Source organism: Triticum dicoccoides, chromosome 5A, assembly GCF_002162155.2.
Source record: "Triticum dicoccoides isolate Atlit2015 ecotype Zavitan chromosome 5A, WEW_v2.0, whole genome shotgun sequence".
Lineage (NCBI taxonomy): Eukaryota > Viridiplantae > Streptophyta > Magnoliopsida > Poales > Poaceae > Triticum > Triticum dicoccoides.
In genome coordinates, this window is record NC_041388.1 from 31,315,812 (window position 1) to 31,339,344 (window position 23,533).

A 23,533-nucleotide genomic window follows, 5' to 3' on the forward strand; every position below is an offset into this window, starting at 1 on the left:
CTTTTTGCAAACATGGTTGAAGCTTTTTAAAACATGGTTGAAGCAAAATAACAAGTTTGAAAAGGAAAAAGCCTTGAATGATTTAAAGTGTTGATTTAGCTGTACAGCAAAAGTTGGGAAAGGAAGCATATTTACATTATGCTTCCAGCAAAAATATTGTAGGGATGTAGCTAATTTGCAGGTAAAAAAGTATATTTTGGCTCTGCAACAAATCTAACAGAAGGTTGTAGCTATTTCCTGTGAGCTTCCAGCAATTTAAGTGTGTGACAAAAAATTAGCATTCACATATTATTTTTCAGAAAATATGTTTTGAGGGGGAAAATGCACAGAGATTCCCTTGAAACTTCAATGGATGAAGTTTGAAATATTTTCATATTTCAGAACCAGTGAAACAAAAAACAATTGTCAACGCATGATCATGTTGGCAAACAGAAGAACGCATCCATTAAAAACATGAGTGCATCACCCAAATATCAAGTTATCATCGGTTTACATACCAAAAGGACACATGTTTACTGGAGGTATCAACAGTTTACATACGAACGCGCACTACTTTAATCCTATCAGAACGCTACCACCTCGGACATGATCTAGACCTAACGAAGAAACAAGCTTGTTCGTCTTGAACCTTCCAGAAAATCAAGCCGCCAACTCATCGTTGAACGCCCACTCCTTTGGGGCGTTGTTCATTGGGTGGCTGAAAAGGTTGTATGCCACATCGATGCGGTATCGTGCCATGTCTTCCTGTAAAAAATGAATGCAAAAAGTAAGCAAGTATGATACTAGTTATTCTTGAGTTGCATGAGTGATGAATGCAAAAAGTTCACATCCATCCACCACAAAAAATTGATATGGATGTAGCAAAATTATGATATGGATGAAGCAAAAGCAGAATGTAGTTGTAGCACACTAGACATATGGATGTAGCTAAAAAAGCCTAGTAGGTACAAACTTGAATCACATATGAAGCAACAACAAAACATGGTATTCTTCTGTTGCATGAGTATTGAAAACAAAGAAAGTAGATTGTAACAAAATTACAAGACAAAAAATTAAAAATGTGTACCTACTTGAACTCTCTCATTGACTTCCCATCATAGTTCTCCACATACTTGAGCCCAAAAAAACCACAATCACATCTGTGAGATAAAAAAAAGTTCTCCATCATACTTCCCATGCGTAGTTGAAAAAACAAAATGTTGAAATGGAACACATGATTGAAGCAAAATTCAAAAAGAAAACTCACAGGGTATCTTGCTTTGGGTAATCCTCTAGGTCAACACGGGCGAAGGATCCAACATTGACATTGAATTCGCTGCACTCTTGTGCGAGGGTTGCAAAGTTTGTGATCTAGCACCGAAAACACACACAAAAGTTTCAAAAATAAAATGAGGTGTGTAAAGATGACAACATGGCATTTATGTAGATGAATCTGAAGGCTAAACAGAAAAAATTAGAGAGCATGAGCATACCAGGTTATTGGCTTGCTTCTTCAAAGGAGATTGTTTTCCTTTTGAATGGATTGAGTCAAATACATTCCACTGCTTGTGAAGCAAGTTTGCGCAAACAACTATCCAATGGCGATCATGAACAATTGTGAAAAAGAGCTGCAAAAAACAAAAGAAAGGCGAAAAGGTACTCAGAACATGTAAAAATGTTACAGCCGCGTCACATCATTGGATCATATTTGGAAGTTATTTGTGGTGTGGAACAAAAGAAAGCTTCGTGAAACTTACGAGGTCAAACTTTTGAACCTTGAACACTTTCATAGCCCTTTCAAGCTCAGCCATGAGTTTTGCTGGTTGGAAAGTTGATGGGTCTTGTTTTAGTAGGATCTACTTGAAAGATACAACAAAATGGTTAGTGTGTGTTGCAACGAAAATGTGAAAAGAAAGAAAAGAATGAAGCATTGCTTGTTTTTACAAAAACTTACCCCCGCGTGGACTGAGAAAATGTATTTCTTCAGCTCCGGTTCTTTTGCTGCATGGGATGCAATGTTGTTCATCTCGATACATAGTGACATGACCTCATCATTCATATCCCCACGAGGCTTGAAGCATACAAGGAATTTCTTGTATCCAATGTAAAAACCACCTAGCTTGATGAAAGGTGTCCTGTTACCATAGATGCAACCAAAATGAATCATTTGTTTCGAGCAGAAAAAATAAAAAAATAGAAAGCAAAAACAGATAAGGCTTAGGTAGCTCACACTTGTTCATTGGGTTATGATTTCCTCAATGGTTTCCCATGTTTTACAAACCTCTCATACATTTCTGCAGCCTTGTTGACCTTTTGCTTCTTTGCCTTGGTATTTTTTATGGCTGGAACTTTGGCCATCCTCTTCTTCCTAGTGTTATTGTCATGTGTGCTAGGGCCACTGCTTGCATCAGCAAAATGCTCTTCTGTAGAGACCATCTTAAGAGTTGTAGCAAAAAAATACAAATGGATGAGTTTGCAAGAGATTGTACAAAAAGAATTTGCTGGAATCACACAAATGTGAAAAACTGATATGGAGAAAAACAAAAAGAAATGATGCAAGATGAAGGAAGCATACTTGGGCTGTCATCATCGTCTGAAACAGGAAACACGGGGATGTTTGCATAGATGGGGCTGACTGTGCTCTTCTTAATTATAGGCTCATCCGTGGAATGCATCATCTCATAGTCTTCGGAGCCCTTTGGGAACAACTCACAGGATGGCTCATCGTCCCAAATGCCGGCTGTCGCACTCCTGGGTGCATCATAGAAGAGTGGGGGGCTGTGAGGTGAGGCGTTGCCTTCCATCCCGAAACTCACTCTTTGTTGCTCACAAGTTTCCGCAGCCTCTGTTGCAACTTCTAGGTTCAATCCGGTGACTTCATCCTTGTTGATGCTAGGTGTTGTACCTTGAGCTTGAGCTTGAGCACCAATGTCGGCATTTGCAGCTTTAGCATCATTCTCTTTTCCGCGACATTCGTCCATGATAGGTGCTTCAAAGGAAAAGTTGGGTTCATCGGTAGCTGTGATGGCGTCTCCAACATCACGAAGGAGAGCAGCCATCCAGTTGCACTGCAATTCCTTTAAACACTGTCCAAACTTAACTACTACACCATCCACCTCTGCTGCAAAAATACCCTTGTGCTTGTCGTAGAGCATTTGAAACTGAGTTGGTACCTACAAGAAGGCAAGTGGCCAACATTTTTAGTGACAAGTATATCCAGATTTTGAGAAGTATGGATGTAAAAAAACACAAATGTGGGTGTAGCACATTAGAGGTATGGATGAAGCGAGAAACAAGTAGGTGTGCTGCTGTGTCACTATGTATCAAATAAACAGTGTGATTGTAGCAATTTACTGTCATGGATGAAGCATAAAAAACAAATGGTCTATACCTCTAGGTAGCAAATTATTGATATGGATGTAGCAAAATTATGATATGTTTGAAGCAAAAACAGAATGTAGTTGTAGCACACTAGACATATGGATGCAGAAAAAAAAGCCTAGTAGGTATGAACTTAAACCGCATATGAAGCAAAAACAGAACAGGTTGTAGCACATCAGAATGAGGGATGCAACAAACAAAATATACACTTGCAACTGGGTATAGTAAATAATGCAAAGCCAAAGGCAAACAGGAAATGAATACAAAGAAAAAGATAGAGTAGATGGGGGAAAAGTACCCTTAGATCTTGCATGCTAGGGAATGATTGCTGCAGCCAATCGTTGAGCGGGGATGATAGGTGTGGTTCAGCTTCAACATTTTGTTAAGCCTCGTTTGATTGAGAGTCCTTTGCTTGAATTTCAGCACCTTGAATTTGGCTTCCTTGGCCACTAGTTCCTTGGCCACTGATACGTCTCCAACGTATCTATAATTTTTGATTGCTCCATGCTACTTTATCTACTATTTTGGACTATATTGGGCTTTATTTTCCACTTTTATATTATTTTTGGGACTAACCTATTAACCGGAGGCCCAGCCCAGAATTGCTGTTTTTTGCCTATTTCAGTATTTTGAGGAAACAGAATATCAAACAGCGTCTAAACGGAATGAAACCTTCGGGAACGTGATCTTCTCACCGAACGTGATCCAGGAGACTTGGACCCTACTCCAAGAAGTTTCTGGGGAGGTCACGAGGGTGGAGGGCGCCCCCCCTGGGCGCGCCCCCTGCCTCGTGGGCCCCTCGGAGCTCCACCGACGTGCTCATTCCTCCTATATATACCTACATACCCCCATTAGACCAGAGAGGGAGCCAAAAAACCTAATTCCACCGCCGCAACTTCCTGTATCCACGAGATCCCATCTTGGGGCCTGTTCCGGAGCTCCGCTGGAGAGGGCATCCATCACGGAGGGCTTCTACATCAACACCATAGCCCTTCCGATGAAGTGTGAGTAGTTTACTTCAGACCTTCGGGTCCATAGCTAGTAGCTAGATGGCTTCTTCTCTCTTTTTGGATCTCAATACAATGTTCTTCCCCTCTCTCGTGGAGATCTATTCGATGTAATCTTCTTTTTGCGGTGTGTTTGTTGAGACCGATGAATTGTGGGTTTATGATCCAACTTTTCTATGAATAATATTTGAATCTTCTCTAAATTCTTTTATGTATGATTGGTTATCTTTGCAAGTCTCTTCGAATTATCCGTTTGGTTTGGCCAACTAGATTGGTAGTTCTTGCAATGGGAGAAGTGCTTAGCTTTGGGTTCAATCTTGCGGTGTCCTTGCTCAGTGACAGAAAGAGTTGCAAGGCACGTATTGTATTGTTGCCATCGAGGATAACAAGATGGGGTATTTTTCATATTGCATGAATTTATTCCTCTACATCATGTCATCTTGCTTAAGGCGTTACTCTGTTTTTAACTTAATACTCTAGATGCATGTTGGATAGTGGTCGATGAGTGGAGTAATAGTAGTAGATGCAGGCAGGAGTCGGTCTACTTGTCACAGACGTGATGCCTATATACATGATCATACCTAGATAACCTCATAACTATGCTCAATTCTATCAATTGCTCAACAGTAATTTGTTCACCCACCGTAGAATATCTATGCTCTTGAGAGAAGCCACTAGTGAAACCTATGGCCCCCGGGTCTATTCTCATCATATCAATCTCCATTACTTTATTTTACTTGTTTTGCTTTTACTTTTCACTTTGCATCTTTATACCAAAAATACCAAAAATATTATCTCTATCAGATCTCACTCTCGTAAGTGACCATGAACGGATTGACAACCCCTAAGCGTTGGTTGCGAGTTGCTACCGTTTTGTGTAGGTACGAGGGACTTGCGCGTGACCTCCTACTGGATTGATACCTTGGTTCTCAAAAACTGAGGGAAATACTTACGCTACTGTGCTGCATCACCCCTCCTCTTCGGCGAAAACCAACGCTAGCTCGAGACGTAGCAAGAAGGATTTTTGGCGCCGTCGCCGGGGAGGCCTACGCCAAGTCAAGTCAAGATTTACTCTCCCGCCAATGAGCCATTTCTGGCGCCGTTGCCGGGGAGGCCTACGCCAAGTCAAGTCAAGATTTACTCTCCCGTCAACGAGCCATTTCTGGTGCCGTTGCCGGGGAAGCCTACGCAAAAGTCAACATACCAAGTACCCATCACAATCTCTATCTCTCGCATTACATTATTTTCCATTTGCCTCTCGTTTTCCTCTCCCCCACTTCACCCTTGATGTTTTATTCGCCCTCCTCTTTTTCCCTTTGCCTTTTGTTTGCTCGTGTGTTAGTTTGCTTACCTGTCGCTATGTCGAATTCCTTATCTTCTCCGTTATCTCCCGAGAATGAAGTGCTAAATTTTAAACAAAGGGAGGGAGAAAATCTAAAAGATGCTTGGTATAGAATTTGCAATGCTCAAAATAGATCTACCAGAAAGCAATCTACTTCAGTCCTTCTTCGCAATTTTTATGTAGGTGCTAATGCTTGGTATAGATATATCCTTGATACCATTACCAGAGGGAATTTTTTGGGTAGCCATACTTTTGATTCCTATAATGTTTTAATAGATTTATTTGGCTCACCTCCCCTTTTGGTCAATGGAACTGTGTTAACCTTGGAGCATGTTATGCAAAGGCTTGAAATTATTGAAAACAAAGTTGCTACCATTGAATCCATTGAAAATCTAGATAAAAAGATTCATACTCAAATTACTCAATATGGATCTAAGGTAGGAATGACTTTGAAAAATATTAAGGAGAAGGAACCCATGGTTAATGAAAAAATAAATCTAGACTCTACTCGAATCGATAAACTTGAGGGTATCATTACCAACTTGGGAACTGCTTTTTCTTCCATAAAAAGTACTCCTAGTCCTCGCACTAAAATTTCCAAGTTTATGTATGTTCCTAAAAATAAGGGTGAATCATCTAGTAAGGAAAATGCGGATCTTAAATCTATAAGTATTCACCCCGATCTTTTTACAATCATTAAGGAACCATTTGCCACGAATGAATTTTTCGATCTTATGCCTAAAAGTTTGATAATCACTAGAAAGAAAGAAAATTCTAAAGGAGGTGGATGCCTCATTGAAGAATTGCCTACCAAAGATGGCAATACCTAAATCTATCCTTGCTTTTATGCCTAGCTAGGGGCGTTAAACGATAGCGCTTGTTGGGAGGCAACCCAATTTTATTTTGTGTTTTTTGTTTTTGGTTCTATTTAGGAATAAATAATCCATCTATATTCTGTTTATATGTGGTTTTATCTTTTAATTAGTGTTTGTGCCAAGTTAAACCTATTAGATCTTCTTGGAAGATAGTTATTTGATCTTGCTGTAATTTTCAGAATCTTTGCGCTCAGTGCCCGAATTGTCAAAAATCACCAGAACGTGATAAAATAGTGATTCCAATTGCTGCTGATCAATAAACAAATTTCCCAGGTCTTATAATTTTTATAGAATTTTTTGGGTTCCAGAAGTTTGCTTTAGTAACAAATTACTACAGACTGTTCTGTTTTTGACAGATTCTGTTTTGCGTGTGTTGTTTGCTTATTTTGATGAATCTATGGCCAGTGAAATAGTTTATAAACCATAGAGAAGTTGGAATACAGTAGGTTTAACACCAATACAAATAAAGAACAAGTTCACTACAGTACCTTAAAGTAGTCTTTTGTTTTCTTTCTCTAACGGAGCTCACGAGATTTCTATTGAGTTTTGTGTTGTGAAGTTTTCAAGTTTTGTGTGAATTCTTTTGATGGATTATGGAACAAGGAGTGGCAAGAGCCTAAGCTTGGGGATGCCCATGGCACCCCCAAGATAATATAAGGACACCAAAAAGTCAAAGCTTGGGGATGCCCCGGAAGGCATCCCCTCTTTCGTCCACTTCCATCGGTAATTTACTTGGAGCTATATTTTTATTCACCACATGATATGTGTTTTGCTTGGAGCGTCTTGTATTATTTGTGTCTTTGCTTGTTAGTCTACCACAATCATCCTTGCTGTACACACCTTTTGAGAGAGCCATGTATGAATTGAAATTTGTTAGAATACTCTATGTGCTTCACTTATATCTTTTGAGCTTGATAGTTTACTCTATGTGCTTCACTTATATCTTTTTGAGCGTGATAATTTTTGCTCTAGTGCTTCACTTAGATCTTTTAGAGAACGGTGGTGGATTGTTTTAAAGAAACTTGATCTCTCATGCTTCACTTAGATTATTTTGAGAGTCATTAATAGCATGGTAATTTGCTTAATGTTAATATACTTGGTATTCAAGATATGTGAAACTTTCTTTTTAGTGGGTTGAATACTAAGATAAGTTTGATGCTTGATAATTGTTTTGAGATATGGAGGTGATAATATCATAGTCGTGCTAGTTGAGTAGTTGTGAATTTGAGAAATACTTGTGTTGAAGTTAGCAAGTCCCGTAGCATGCACGTATGGTTAAAGTTGTGTAACAAATTTGAAACATGAAGTGTACCTGGCTTGTGCATCCTTATGAGTGGCGGTCGGGGACGAGCGATGGTCTTTTCCTACCAATCTATCCCCCTAGGAGCATGCGGGTAGTACTTGATTTTTGATGACTTCTAAATTTTTGCAATAAGTATATGAGTTCTTTTGACTAATGTTGAGTCCATGGATTATACGCACTTTTACCTTTCCGCCATTTGTTAGCCTCTTCGGTACCGTGCATTGCCCTTTCTCACATTGAGAGTTGGTGCAAACTTCGCCGGTGCATCCAAACCCTGTGATATGATACACTCTTTCACACATAAATCTCCCTATATCTTCCTCAAAACAGCCACCATACCTACCTATCATGGCATTTCCATAGCCATTCCGAGATATATTGCCATGCAACTTCCACCATCATCATCATCATCATGACATGCTTTACTTTTGTCATATTGCCATTGCATGATCTTGTAGTTGACATCGTATTTGTGGCAAAGCCACCATGCATTATTTTTCATACATGTCACTCTTGATTCATTGCACCATCCCTGTACACCGCCGGAGGCATTCATATAGAGTCATATCTTGTTCTAGTATCGAGTTGTAATCATTATGTTGTAATCAATAGAAGTGTAATGATCATCATTATTAGAGCATTGCCCAATCAAAAAAAGAGAGAGAAAGGCCAAAAAGAAAAAAAAAGGCCCAAAAAAAAGAGAAAAAAGGGCAATGCTACTATCTCTTTTTCCACACTTGTGCTTCAAAGTAGCACCTTGTTCTTCATGTAGTGAGTCTCATATATTGTGCTTCAAAGTAGCACCATGATTTTCATATAGTGAGTCTCATAAGTTGTCTTGTTCATACTAGTGGGAATTTTTCATTATAGAACTTGGCTTGTATATTCCAACGATGGGCTTCCTCAAAATGCCCTAGGTCTTCATGAGCAAGCAAGTTGGATGCACACCCACTAGTTTTCTTTTGTTGAGCATTCTTAGCTCTAGTGCATCCGTTGAATGGCAATCCCTACTCCTTGCATTAACATCAATTGATGGGCATCTCCATAGCTCATTGATTAGCCTCGTTGATGTGAGACTTTGTCCTTTTTTGTCTGCTCCACACAATCCCCATCATCATATTTTATACCACCCATAGTGCTATGTCCATGGCTCGCACTCATGTATTGCGTGAAGGTTGAAAAAGTTTGAGATTATTTGAGTATGAAACAATTGCTTGGCTTGTCATCGGGGGTATAGAAGTTGGGAACATCTTTGTGTGACAAAAATGAAGCATAGCCTAACTATATGATTTTGTAGGGATGAACTTCCTTTGGCCATGTTATTTTGAGATGACATAATTGTTTAATTAGTATGCTTGAAGTATTATCATTTTTTATGTCAATATGAACTTTTGTCTTGAACCTTTCGGATCTGAATATTCATACCATGATTAAGAAGATTTACATTGAAATTATGCAAAGTATCACTCCGCATCAAAATTTCTCTTTTTATCATTTACCTACTCAAGGACGAGCAGGAATTAAGCTTGGGGATGCCTGATACGTCTCCAACGTATCTATAATTTTTGATTGCTCCATGCTACTTTATCTACTGTTTTGGACTATATTGGTCTTTATTTTCCACTTTTATATTATTTTTAGGACTAACCTATTAACCGGAGGCCCAGCCCAGAATTGCTGTTTTTTGCCTATTTCAGTATTTCGAGGAAACAGAATATCAAACGGAGTCCAAACGGAATAAAACCTTCGGGAACGTGATCTTCTCACCGAACGTGATCCAGGAGACTTGGACCCTACTCCAAGAAGTTTCCGGGGAGGTCACGAGGGTGGAGGGCGCGCCCCCTGCCTCGTGGGCCCCTCGGAGCTCCACCAACGTGCTCCTTCCTCCTATATATACCTACGTACCCCCATTAGACCAGAGAGGGAGCCAGAAAACCTAATTCCACCGCCGCAACTTCCTGTATCCATGAGATCCCATCTTGGGGCCTGTTCCGGAGCTCCGCCGGAGAGGGCATCCATCACGGAGGGCTTCTACATCAACACCATAGCCCTTCCGATGAAGTGTGAGTAGTTTACTTCAGACCTTCGGGTCCATAGCTAGTAGCTAGATGGCTTCTTCTCTCTTTTTGGATCTCAATACAATGTTCTCCCCCTCTCTCGTGGAGATCTATTCGATGTAGTCTTCTTTTTGCGGTGTGTTTGTTGAGACCAATGAATTGTGGGTTTATGATCCAACTTATCTATGAATAACATTTGAATCTTCTCTGAATTCTTTTATGTATGATTGAGTTATCTTTGCAAGTCTCTTCGAATTATCCGTTTGGTTTGGCCAACTAGATTGGTAGTTCTTGCAATGGGAGAAGTGCTTAGCTTTGGGTTCAATCTTGCGGTGTCCTTACTCAGTGACAGAAAGAGTTGCAAGGCACGTATTGTATTGTTGTCATCGAGGATAACAAGATGGGGTATTTATCATATTGCATGAATTTATTCCTCTACATCATGTCATCTTGCTTAAGGCGTTACTCTGTTTTTAACTTAATACTCTAGATGCATGTTGGATAGCGGTCGATGAGTGGAGTAATAGTAGTAGATGCAGGCAGGAGTCGGTTTACTTGTCACGGACGTGATGCCTATATACATGATCATACCTAGATAACCTCATAACTATGCTCAATTCTATCAATTGCTCAACAGTAATTTGTTCACCCACCGTAGAATGTCTATGCTCTTGAGAGAAGCCACTAGTGAAACCTATGGCCCCCGGGTCTATTCTCATCATATCAATCTCCATTACTTTATTTTACTTGTTTTGCTTTTACTTTTCACTTTGCATCTTTATACCAAAAATACCAAAAATATTATCTCTATCAGATCTCACTCTCGTAAGTGACCGTGAAGGGATTGACAACCCCTAAGCGTTGGTTGCGAGTTGCTACCGTTTTGTGCAGGTACGAGGGACTTGCGCGTGACCTCCTACTGGATTGAGACCTTGGTTCTCAAAAACTGAGGGAAATACTTACGCTACTATGCTGCATCACCCCCTCCTCTTCGGGGAAAACCAACGCTAGCTCGAGACGTAGCAGCCACTAGGTGCTACAGCACCAACTCCCTGCCCATTGGCTGCTTCAGCACCAACTTCCTGTCCCGCGAGTTGTGCTGCATAGGAGGTGTTGCACAAACTCCGTATCTAGGAAAACAAAACATGAGTGGCAGAAATAAGAAGGCTGCCATAACCTAAATGGAAAAGCAAAGATTGCTACATGCAAATTCAGTGAGCAAAAAACAGGGGGGTCTTAATACTCCATTGGCAAAGGAAAATACATAGGCGGGATGTAGCAAAATTACTTGGGTGTGTTTCCCGTAGAAAGGTTGGACAAGAGTGAGCTTGTTCTTGTCAACTTTATCCAACCAATCAAAATCCTTTTGACAAACAAAACGTATCCTCGGCACGGAATAATCAATGGCATGCTCATTTGGGAGGCCAGCCGGAATATCAATATGATCCATGTATATGATCTGCATAGAATGGAAAAGGACATTAGCCAACAAAAACATAAATGCGAGCTATAGAAATGTATATAAGGTTTCATGCAGCAAAGAAAAAAATGCATGTATTTCATAATGTTGCGTTGCATACCGCTAACATGGGAAGGCATGAAGCGATCTGAAACTCAGCTGCTTTTTTTGTATTTGCTTGCATCCTCTTCTTCTCTTGAAAGACTCCAACCTCCTCCATCACTCGTGCCAACAAGTGCTCATCCCAAGCGAATTCATGCACCAAAGATATATCTTCCAAGGAAGCTAGATACTCAAGATTCACCATATTGCCAGTGCCTGGGCACAAAACTGTTGCCAACGCAAGGAGTGTCCAATTCCTATTTATCATAACCACGTCCTCATCGCTGCAACTAGTGAGAAACTTGACAACATGGGCGATTGGAGCCCCGTTCCCCTCCTTGTAGATGCTGCGAAGATCATGTTCATCACTCTTCTTAAGAAGCTTCACGGGTCTATCACCGGATGGCACGTTGAAAATCCTTTTCACCATGAGCTTGCTGAAGGTGATGGACTTGTTCTTGTGTTTGAACTCAAAGAGTATGTGATTCGTGTTCATCACAACAAACTCAATGAGCTCATGGGGCACCTTGAAAGACCAGATGTCCAACAAGTCTCCAAACGGTCCCTCCCTTATGATTCTCTATTTTTCTGGTGTTACTTGCTTCCCAATCTCAGCCAGCCTTTTTGAGTTAAACCTTGACTTAAAGCCACATAGATTGCCTTTCTTCTTGATCTTCTTCTTAACCTTCTTACTCCCTTCATTCTCACCAGCGGTGCCTGCGACATCTAAAAAAAGGAAAAAAAAACAAGTCAATAAAACTCTAAAACTGCATCATCAGTAGCTAGGAAAAAACATACAAGAACACCTAAAAAATCTGTAAAACCTATGAAACATACAAGCACACATAAAAATGTACAGAATAAAACATTGCACTCTAAAATTAGCATTTATACAAGTACGTCTGCTATAGAATAAAACCTAGGAGATTTTGCAGCACCAAGAAACCTATTTACAAATTTACATGGCAAACAAGGATGCCTCTATGCGGTGTGTGATTCCTTCAGGATCTCAAACAAGTTAATTTTCAGCATCATTCTATTCAGCGCTGGAGCTTGAGATACATAAGTAAGAGTTCACATGTTTCGTGTAACTCTGCTGCTGCGAACACGCGTTCGGCGCAAGGCCGGTCATAACTCCGTCACTCCGTGTAAGCTACTGGTAAATCCGCCGCATAAGATTCATGTTCAGAGATGAATTCATTTCTGTTTGTTCTAGTTTCAGCAATCAAATCTGAAATGATCCTCGATTCAGAAGCAGGGGTATTGGGCTGCGGAGTTCAAACTTGGTTCATCATACGCAAAAAAAGGTTCGGAATACATATTGATCTAGTACATTTGCTGGTAAACTCTAGTACTCCTACATGCTTGTAGATGATGATCTTAGACAAAGTGCACATACATTTGCAAAAGTACAAAGTTGGTTTCGGTCGTATATACAACACAAAAACACAAACACAGCAGTGTGCATGCATCTTCACATGGTGATCTGAAGTTTACTCTATGCTACTGTATCATCTAAAACAATATGTTCCTCACAAATTCCCCTCGAAAGTGTCCAGTGACCATTTAAACATAGCAATACCATTTCCCTGTATCCAATAGTTCGTGGATGAACAAAATCCCAAATCCTCCCAAATCCTAATCCCAATCCCATCCCAAATCCCTAGTGAACACAAGATTCAAATCCACCACCCCGCCCCCTCCATCTGCCCGCGGGAACACCACCCGCCCCCTCCCTCTGCCCATGGGAACACCATGTTGGAAATATGCGCTAGAGGCACTAATAAAATGGTTATTATTATATTTCTTTGTTCATGATAATTGTCTATTGTTCATGCTATAATTGTGTTATCCGGAAATCGTAATACATGTGTGAATACATAGACCACAACACGTCCCTAGTGAGCCTCTAGTTGACTAGCTCGTTGATCAAAAGATAGTCATGGTTTCCTGACTATGGACATTGGATGTCATTGATAACGGGATCACATCATTAGGAGAATGATGTGATGGACAAGACCCAATCCTAAGCTTAGCTCAAAGATCGTGTAGTTCGTTTGCTGTAGCTTTTCTGAATGTCAAGTATCATTTCCTTAGACCATGAGATTGTGCAACTCCCGGATACCGTAGGAATGCCTTGGGTGTGCCAAATGTCACAACATAACTAGGTGGCTACAAAGGTACATTACAGGTATGTCTGAAAGTGTCTGTTGGGTTGGCACGAATCGAGACTGGGATTTGTCACTCCGTATGACGGAGAGGTATCTCTGGGCCCACTCGGTAATGCATCAAAATAATGAGCTCAATGTGATCAAGTGGTTGATCACGGGATCATGCATTACGATACGAGTAAAGTGACTTGCCGGTAAGAGACTGAACAAGGTATTGGGATACCGACGATCGAGTCTCGGGCAAGTAACGTACCGATTGACAAAGGGAATTGTATACGGTTTGATTTAATCCTCGACATCGTGGTTCATCCGATGAGATCATCGTGGAGCACGTGGGAGCCAACATGGGTATCCAGATCCCGCTGTTGGTTATTGACCGGAGAGGCTTCTCGATCATGGCTGCATGTCTCCCGAACCCGTAGGGTCTACACACTTAAGGTTCAGTGACGCTAGGGTTGTAGAGATATTAGCACACAGTAACCTGAAAGTTGTTCGGAGTCCCGGATGAGATCCCGGACGTCATGAGGAGTTCCGGAATGGTCCGGAGGTAAAGATTCATATATAGGAAGTCCAGTTTCGGCCATCGGGAAGGTTTCGGGGGTCACCGGTATTGTACCGGGACCACCGGAAGGGTCCCGGGAGTCCACCGGGTGGGGCCACCTATCCCGGAGGGCCCCATGGGGTGAAGTGGGAGGAGAACCAGCCCCTAGTGGGCTGGTGCACCCCCCCCTTGGGCCCCCCTACGCCTAGGGTTAGAAACCCTAGGGGTGGGGGCGCCACCCTTGCCTTGGGGGGCAAGGCACCCCTTGGCCGCCGCCCCCTAGGAGATTGGATCTCCTAGGGCCGGCGCCCCCCTAGGCACCCTATATATAATGGGGGGAAGGGAGGGCTGCGCACCCAAGCCCCTGACCTCTCCCTCTCCCTCCCGTGACACTCCTCCGTCTCCCAGCGCTTGGCGAAGCCCTGCCGAGATCACCGTTGCTTCCACCACCACGCCATCGTGCTGCTGGATCTTCATCAACCTCTGCTTCCCCCTTGCTAGATCAAGAAGGAGGAGACGTCTCCCAACCGTACGTGTGTTGAACGCGGAGGTGCCGTCCGTTCGGCACTAGGTCATCGGTGATTTGAATCACGTCGAGTACGACTCCATCAACCCTGTTCTCTTGAACGCTTCCGCTTGTGATCTACAAGGGTATGTAGATGCACTCCTCTCTCCCTCGTTGCTAGATGACTCCATAGATTGATCTTGGTGATGCATAGAAAATTTTAAAATTCTGCTACGTTCCCCAACAGTGGCATCATGAGCTAGGTCTATGCGTAGTTACTATGCACGAGTAGAACACAAAGTAGTTGTGGGCGTCTATATTGTCAATTATCTTGCCGTTACTAGTCTTATATTGATTCGGCGGCATCGTGGGATGAAGCGGCCCGGACCAACCTTACACGTACGCTTACGTGAGACCGGTTCCACCGACTAACATGCACTAGTTGCATAAGGTGGCTGGCGGGTGTCTGTCTCTCCCACTTTAGTCGGATCGGATTCGATGAACAGGGTCCTTATGAAGGGTAAATAGAAATTGGCAATTCACATTGTGGTTTTGGCGTAGGTAAGAAACGTTCTTGCTAGAAACCTATAGCAGCCACGTAAAAACTTGCAACAATAATTAGAGGACGTCTAACTTGTTTTTGCAGCAAGTGTTTTGTGATGTGATATGGCCAAAGGATGTGATGAATGATATATGTGATGTATGAGATGATCATGTTCTTGTAATAGGAATCACGACTTGCATGTCGATGAGTATGACAACCGGCAGGAGCCATAGGAGTTTTCTTTATTTATTTATGACCTGCGTGTCAACATAAACGCCATGTAATTACTTTACTTTATTGCTAAAGCGTTAGCCATAGTAGTAGAAGTAATAGTTGACGTGACAACTTCAAGAAGACACGATGATGGAGATCATGATGATGGAGATTATGGTGTCATGCCGGTGACAACGATGATCATGGAGCCCCGAAGATGGAGATCAAAGGAGCAAATGATATTGGCCATATCATGTCACTATTTGATTGCATGTGATGTTTATCATGTTTTACATCTTATTTGCTTAGAACGACGGTAGCTTAAATAAGATGATCCCTCGTAAAATTTCAAGAAAGTGTTCCCCCTAACTGTGCACCGTTGTGAAGGTTCGTTGTTTCAAAGCACCACGTGATGATCGGGTGTGATAGATTCTAGCATTCGAATACAACGGGTGTAAGATAGATTTACACACGCAATACACTTAGGTTGACTTGACGAGCCTAGCATGTACAGACATGGCCTCGGAACACAGAAGACCGAAAGGTCGAGCATGAGTCGTATAGAAGATACGATCAACATGAAGATGTTCACCGATGTTGACTAGTCCGTCTCACGTGATGATCGGACACGGCCTAGTTAACTCGGATCATGTTATACTTAGATGACTGGAGGGATGTCTATCTGAGTGGGAGTTCATTGAATAATTTGATTAGATGAACTTAATTATCATGAACTTAGTCTAAAATCTTTACAATATGTCTTGTAGATCAAATGGCCAATGTTGTCCTCAACTTCAACACGTTCCTAGAGAAAACCAAGCTGAAAGACGATGGCAGCAACTATACGGACTGGGTCCGGAACCTGAGGATCATCCTCATAGCTGCCAAGAAAGATTATGTCCTAGAAGAACCGCTAGGTGACGCACCTGTCCCACAGAACCAAGACGTTATGAATGCTTGGCAGACACGTGCTGATGATTACTCCCTTGTTCAGTGCGGCATGCTTTACAACTTAGAACTGGGGCTCCAAAAGCGTTTTGAGAGACACGGAGCATATGAGATGTTCGAAGAGCTGAAAATGGTTTTTCAAGCTCATGCCCGGGTCGAGAGATATGAAGTCTCCGACAAGTTCTTCAGCTATAAGATGGAGGAAAATAGTTCTGTCAGTGAGCACATACTCAAAATGTCTGGGTTGCATAACCGCTTGACTCAGCTGGGAGTTAATCTCCCGGATGACGCGGTCATTGACAGAATCCTTCAGTCGCTTCCACCGAGCTACACGAGCTTTGTGATGAACTTCAATATGCAGGGGATGGAAAAGACCATTCCTGAAGTATTTGCAATGCTGAAATCAGCAGAGGTAGAAGTCAAAAAGGAACATCAAGTGTTGATGGTGAATAAAACCACTAAGTTCAAGAAAGGCAAGGGTAAGAAGAACTTCAAGAAGGACGGCAAGGGAGTTGCCGCGCCCGGTAAGCAAGCTGCCAGAAAGAAGCCAAAGAATGGACCCAAGCCTGAGACTGAGTGTTTTTATTGCAAGGGAAGTGGTCACTGAAAGCGGAACTGCCCCAAATACTTAGCGGATAAGAAGGCCGGTAACACTAAAGGTATATGTGATATACATGTAATTTATGTGTACCTTACCAGTACTCGTAGTAGCTCCTGGGTATTTGATACCGGTGCGGTTGCTCACATTTTTAACCCAAAGCAGGAGCTGCAGAATAAGCGGAGACTGGCGAAGGACGAGGTGACGATGTGCGTCGGGAATGGTTCCAAGGTCGATGTGATCTCCGTCGGCACGCTACCTCTACATTTACCTACGGGATTAGTTTTAAACCTCAATAATTGTTATTTAGTGCCAGCTTTGAGCATGAACATTGTATCAGGATCTCGTTTAATACGAGATGGCTACTCATTTAAATCCGAGAATAATGGTTGTTCTATTTATATGAGAGATATGTTTTATGGTCATGCTCCGATGGTGAATGGTTTATTCTTAATGAATCTCGAGCGTAATGCTACACATGTTCATAGTGTGAATACCAAAAGATGTAAGGTTGATAATGATAGTCCCACATACTTGTGGCACTGCCGCCTTGGTCACATAGGTGTCAAACGCATGAAGAAGCTCCATGCAGATGGACTTTTAGAGTCTCTTGATTATGAATCATTTGACACGTGCGAACCATGCCTCATGGGTAAAATGACCAAGACTCCGTTCTCAGGAACAATGGAGCGAGCAACCAACTTATTGGAAATCATACATACTGATGTGTGTGGTCCAATGAGCATTGAGGCTCGCGGTGGCTATCATTATGTTCTCACCCTCACTGATGACTTGAGTAGATATGGGTATGTCTACTTAATGAAACACAAGTCTAAGACCTTTGAAAAGTTCAAGGAATTTCAGAGTGAGGTTGAGAATCAACGTGACAGGAAAATCAAGTTCTTGCGATCAGATCGTGGGGGAGAATACTTGAGTCACGAATTTGGCACACACTTAAGAAAATGTGGAATAGTTTCACAACTAACGCCGCCTGGAACACCTCAGCGTAATGGTGTGTTCGAACGTCGTAATCGCACTCTATTAGATATGGTGCGATCTATGATGTCTCTTATCGATTTACCGCTATCATTTTGGGGCTATGCTTTAGAGACTGTCGCATTCACTTTAAATAGGGCTCCGTTGAAATCCGTTGAGACGACACCGTATGAACTATGGTTTGGGAAGAAACCTAAGCTGTTGTTTCTAAAAGTTTGGGGATGCGATGCTTATGTCAAGAAACTTCAACCTGAAAAGCTCGAACCCAAGTTGGAAAAATGCGTCTTCATAGGATACCCTAAAGAAACTGTTGGGTATACCTTCTACCTCAGATCCGAAGGCAAGATCTTTGTTGCCAATAATGGGTCCTTTCTAGAGAAAGAGTTTCTCTCGAAAGAAATAAGTGGGAGGAAGGTAGAACTTGATGAAGTATTACCTCTTGAACCGGTAAGTGGCGTAGCTCAAGAAAATGTTCCTGAGGTGCCTGCACCTACTAGAGAGGAAGTTGTTGATGATGATCATGAAACTTCAGATCAAGTTGCTACTGAACTTCGTAGGTCCACAAGGACACGTTCCGCACCAGAGTGGTACGGCAACCCTGTCTTGGAAATCATGTTGTTAGACAACGGTGAACCTTCGAACTATGAAGAAGCGATGGCAGGACCGGATTCCGACAAATGGCTGGAAGCCATGAAATCCGAGATAGGATCCATGTATGAAAATAAAGTATGTACTTTGACTGACTTGCCCGTTGATCGGCGAGCCATAGAAAATAAATGGATCTTTAAGAAGAAGACAGACGCGGATGGTAATGTGACCATCTATAAAGCTCGGCTTGTCGCTAAGGGTTATCGACAAGTTCAAGGGGTTGACTACGATGAGACTTTCTCACCCGTAGCGAAGCTGAAGTCCGTCTGAATCATGTTAGCAATTGCCGCATTCTATGATTATGAGACATGGCAAATGGACGTCAAAATGGCATTCCTTAATGGTTTCCTTAAGGAAGAATTGTATATGATGCAGCCGGAAGGTTTTGTCGATCCTAAGCATGCTGACAAGGTGTGCAAGCTCCAACGCTCGATTTATGGGCTGGTGCAAGCATCTCGGAGTTGGAACATTCGCTTTGATAAGATGATCAAAGCGTTTGGGTTTATGCAGACTTATGGAGAAGCCTGCATTTACAAGAAAGTGAGTGGGAGCTCTGTGGCATTTCTCATATTGTATGTGGATGACATACTGTTGATGGGAAATGATATAGAATTCTTGGAAAGCATAAAGACCTACTTGAACAAGTGTTTTTCAATGAAGGACCTTGGATAAGCTGCTTATATATTAGGCATCAAGATCTATAGAGATAGATTGAGACGCCTCATTGGTCTTTCACAGAGTACGTACCTTGACAAGATATTGAAGAAGTTCAAAATGAATCAGTCAAAGAAGGGGTTCTTGCCTATATTGCAAGGTACGAGATTGAGCATGGTTCAATGCCCGACCACGGCAGAAGATAGAGAAAAGATGAGTGTCGTCCCCTATGCCTCGGCCATAGGGTCTATCATGTATGCTATGCTGTGTACTAGACCTGATGTAAACCTTGCCGTAAGTTTGGTAGGAAGGTACCAAAGTAATCCGGGCATGGAACACTGGACAGCGGTCAAGAATATCATGAAGTACCTGAAAAGGACTAAGGAAATGTTACTCGTTTATGGAGGTGACGAAGAGCTCGTCGTAAAGGGTTACGTCGATGCTAGCTTCGACACAGATCTGGATGACTCTAAGTCACAAACCGGATACATGTATATTTTGAATGGTGGGGCAGTAAGCTGGTGCAGTTCCAAGCAAAGCGTTGTGGCGGGATCTACATGTGAAGCGGAGTACACGGCAGCCGGGTGAAGGAGTTCATTACCGACCTAGGAGTCATACCCAATCTGTCGGGCCCGATGACTCTCTTCTGTGACAACACTGGAGCTATTGCCCTTGCCAAGGAGCCCAGGTTTCACAGGAAGACCAGGCATATCAAGCGTCGCTTCAACTCCATTCGTGAAAGTGTTCAAAGTGGAGACATAGAGATCTGTAAAGTACATACGGACCTGAATGTAGCAGATCCATTGAGTAAACCTCTCCCTAGAGCAAAACATGATCAACACCAGAACTACATGGGTGTTCGATTCATCACAATGTAACTAGAATATTGACTCTAGTGCAAGTGGGAGACTGTTGGAAATATGCCCTAGAGGCAATAATAAAATGGTTATTATTATATTTCTTTGTTCATGATAATTGTCTATTGTTCATGCTATAATTGTGTTATCCAGAAATCATAATACATGTGTGAATACATAGACCACAACACGTCCCTAGTGAGCCTCTAGTTGACTAGCTCGTTGATCAAAAGATAGTCATGGTTTCCTGACTATGGACATTGGATGTCATTGATAACGGGATCACATCATTAGGAGAATGATGTGATGGACAAGACCCAATCCTAAGCTTAGCTCAAAGATCGTGTAGTTCGTTTGCTGTAGCTTTTCTGAATGTCAAGTATCATTTCCTTAGACCATGAGATTGTGCAACTCCCGGATACCGTAGGAATGCCTTGGGTGTGCCATACGTCACAACGTAACTGGGTGGCTATAAAGGTACATTACAGGTATCTCCAAAAGTGTCTATTGGGTTGGCACAAATCGAGACTGGGATTTGTCACTCAGAATGACGGAGAGGTATCTCTGGGTCCACTCGGTAATGCATCATCATAATGAGCTCAATGTGATCAAGTGGTTGATCACGGGATCATGCATTACGGTACGAGTAAAGTGACTTGCCGGTAACGAGACTGAACAAGGTATTGGGATACCGACGATCGAGTCTCGGGCAAGTAACGTACCGATTGACAAAGGGAATTGTATACGGTTCGATTTAATCCTCGACATCGTGGTTCATCCGATGAGATCATCGTGGAGAATGTGGGAGCCAACATGGGTATCCAGATCCCGCTGTTGGTTATTGACCGGAGAGGCTTCTCGGTCATGTCTGCATGTCTCCCGAACCCGTAGGGTCTACACACTTAAGGTTCAGTGACACTATGGTTGTAGAGATATTAGCACACGGTAACCAGAAAGTTGTTCGGAGTCCCGGATGAGATCCCGGACGTCACGAGGAGTTCCGGAATGGTCCGGAGGTAAAGATTCATATATAGGAAGTCCAGTTTCGGCCATCGGGAAGGTTTTGGGGGTCACCGGTATTGTACCGGGACCACCGAAAGGGTCCCGGGAGTCCATCGGGTGGGGCCACCTATCCCGGAGGGCCCCATGGGCTGAAGTGGGAGGGGAACCAGCCCCTAGTGGGCTGGTGCGCCCCCCCTTGGGCCTCCCCCTGCGCCTAGGGTTAGAAACCCTAAGGGTGGGGGCGCCACCCTTGCCTTGGGGGGTAAGGCACCCCTTGGCCGCCGCCCCCCCTAGGAGATTGGATCTCCTAGGGCCGGCGCCCCCCCTAGGCACCCTATATATAGTGGGGGGAAGGGAGGGCTGCGCACCCAAGCCCCTGACCTCTCCCTCTCCCTCCCGTGACACTCCTCCGTCTCCCAGCGCTTGGCGAAGCCCTGCCGAGATCACCGTTGCTTCCACCACCACGCCGTCGTGCTGCTGGATCTTCATCAACCTCTCCTTCCCCCTTGCTGGATCAAGAAGGAGGAGACGTCTCCCAACCGTACGTGTGTTGAACGCGGAGGTGTCGTCCGTTCGGCACTAGGTCATCGGTGATTTGAATCACGTCGAGTACGACTCCATCAACCCCATTCTCTTGAACGCTTCCGCTCGTGATCTACAAGGGTATGTAGATGCACTCCTCTCTCCCTCATTGCTAGATGACTCCATAGATTGATCTTGGTGATGCGTAGAAAATTTTAAAATTCTGCTACGTTCCCCAACACACCACCTCGCCCCCTCCCTCGACCCGCGGGAACACCACCCCGTCCCCGTCCGCGCCGGCGCCGGCGTCGGCCCGCGGGAACACAAACGACTCGCCCGCACCATAACCCGCCCTAACCCTAAAGCCAATGGGGGAGGGGGAGACAACAACGAAAGGGAGAGTAGGAGGGGAGAGTTACCATCCGGGGAAGCCATGGATCGCCGGAGAATCGAGATCCGCCCTGGGCCGCCGCCGCCGCTCCTGATCTCCAGGCGCCAACAAGCCCGTCGCCCGCAGGTCGCCCTGCCTCCTCGCACCGAAATGACGCCCCCGTGCGGTTGCAGCAAAAAACTGGGGAAGGGATAACCCGTGCGCGTTAAAAAAATATGGTCTATGGTGACACGTGGCGCAGACAACGTCCTTGGATCAAAAGAGATCCAACGCACGGAGCGCGACCGGCGCAACGGTTCGGCCGGCGCCCCGGCCACAAACACTTCCCTTTTATCTCTCCTTTTTTCTCTCGCAAGCGCGCCTACTCCTCCCGCACACGGTAATGGCCGGCCCATTTGCAGGTTGCAACGCCCCTGTTTTCTATTTCATTTTTTGCCTTTCACGTTCTCATTTCTGTTTTAGTTTTTCTTCTTTAAATTTATTTGTGATTTTCAGAAGAACAACATTTCAAAAAAAGTCTTGGAAAATCATAAAATGATCATGATTTCAAAAAATTGTTCATGTATTATAAAAAAACTATCACGATTGAAATAAAGTTTAAGGAAATAAAAAATGTTCATGATTTTTAAAAAATATTCAGTATTCAAAACATATTAGATAATTTAAAAAATGTCCATTAAAGTTTGGAATATGTTCACAAAAATTAAAACAGATACATAAATAATGAACATAACGAACCGTCGTAGGATATCTGTAGGGGTCGCTTCATGATTGTATTTAGTCCCTCAATTTGGGTAAAAAAGATGTTTTCCATGTCTTGTACAACGCTGAGCCCTCAAAAATTGACACAACTTTCTATGGGTTAATTTTTATAAGCTATATAAAAATGACTAAATTTCTATTTTGCCTTCATACATAGCTATGGTTTTTTGGTACCACATTACTGATTATTATAAACACCGCTACGCTAGGTCAAGGCGAGGCACCCACTCATCAGTCTCAAGCAGTGTCCATCAATGCAGTTTGCTCACCGACATTTTTTTCGTTATGACGCGTTAGAAAATCAAGTCGTGATGAGACCATCACATTTTTTATTTTTAAATGACTTTTTAAAAGTCCCTTATCTCGTCGTGACATCACGCAGACATACTTTATGAAATTACATTCTAAAAGTCCTTATCTCATCTTGGCATTTGGTTCTGAATTTTTTTATATCTATCACACGTGCATAATCTAATAGCTTTTCTCCCGTTGCAACGCATGGGCATATTTGCTAGTCTAAATAAACTAGCATTTATAATTCAAGTTATGGAGCGACATTGGGGACCAAAAAAAGATAGCATAATGTGCTGAGAAAAGATAGGGGTGCACAAAAACGCCTCAAGAGCCGCACGAAGGTGCGCCCCAACCACTAGTCTGTATTCAGCTTGACACTACC

General features: G+C 42.9%; 1 pseudogene; it reads right to left on the bottom strand.

Annotated features, from left to right (window-relative positions):
• Positions 1–686: 686 nt before the first annotated feature.
• On the bottom strand, positions 687–22,139 carry LOC119299099 (annotated as a pseudogene).
• Positions 22,140–23,533: the final 1,394 nt, after the last annotated feature.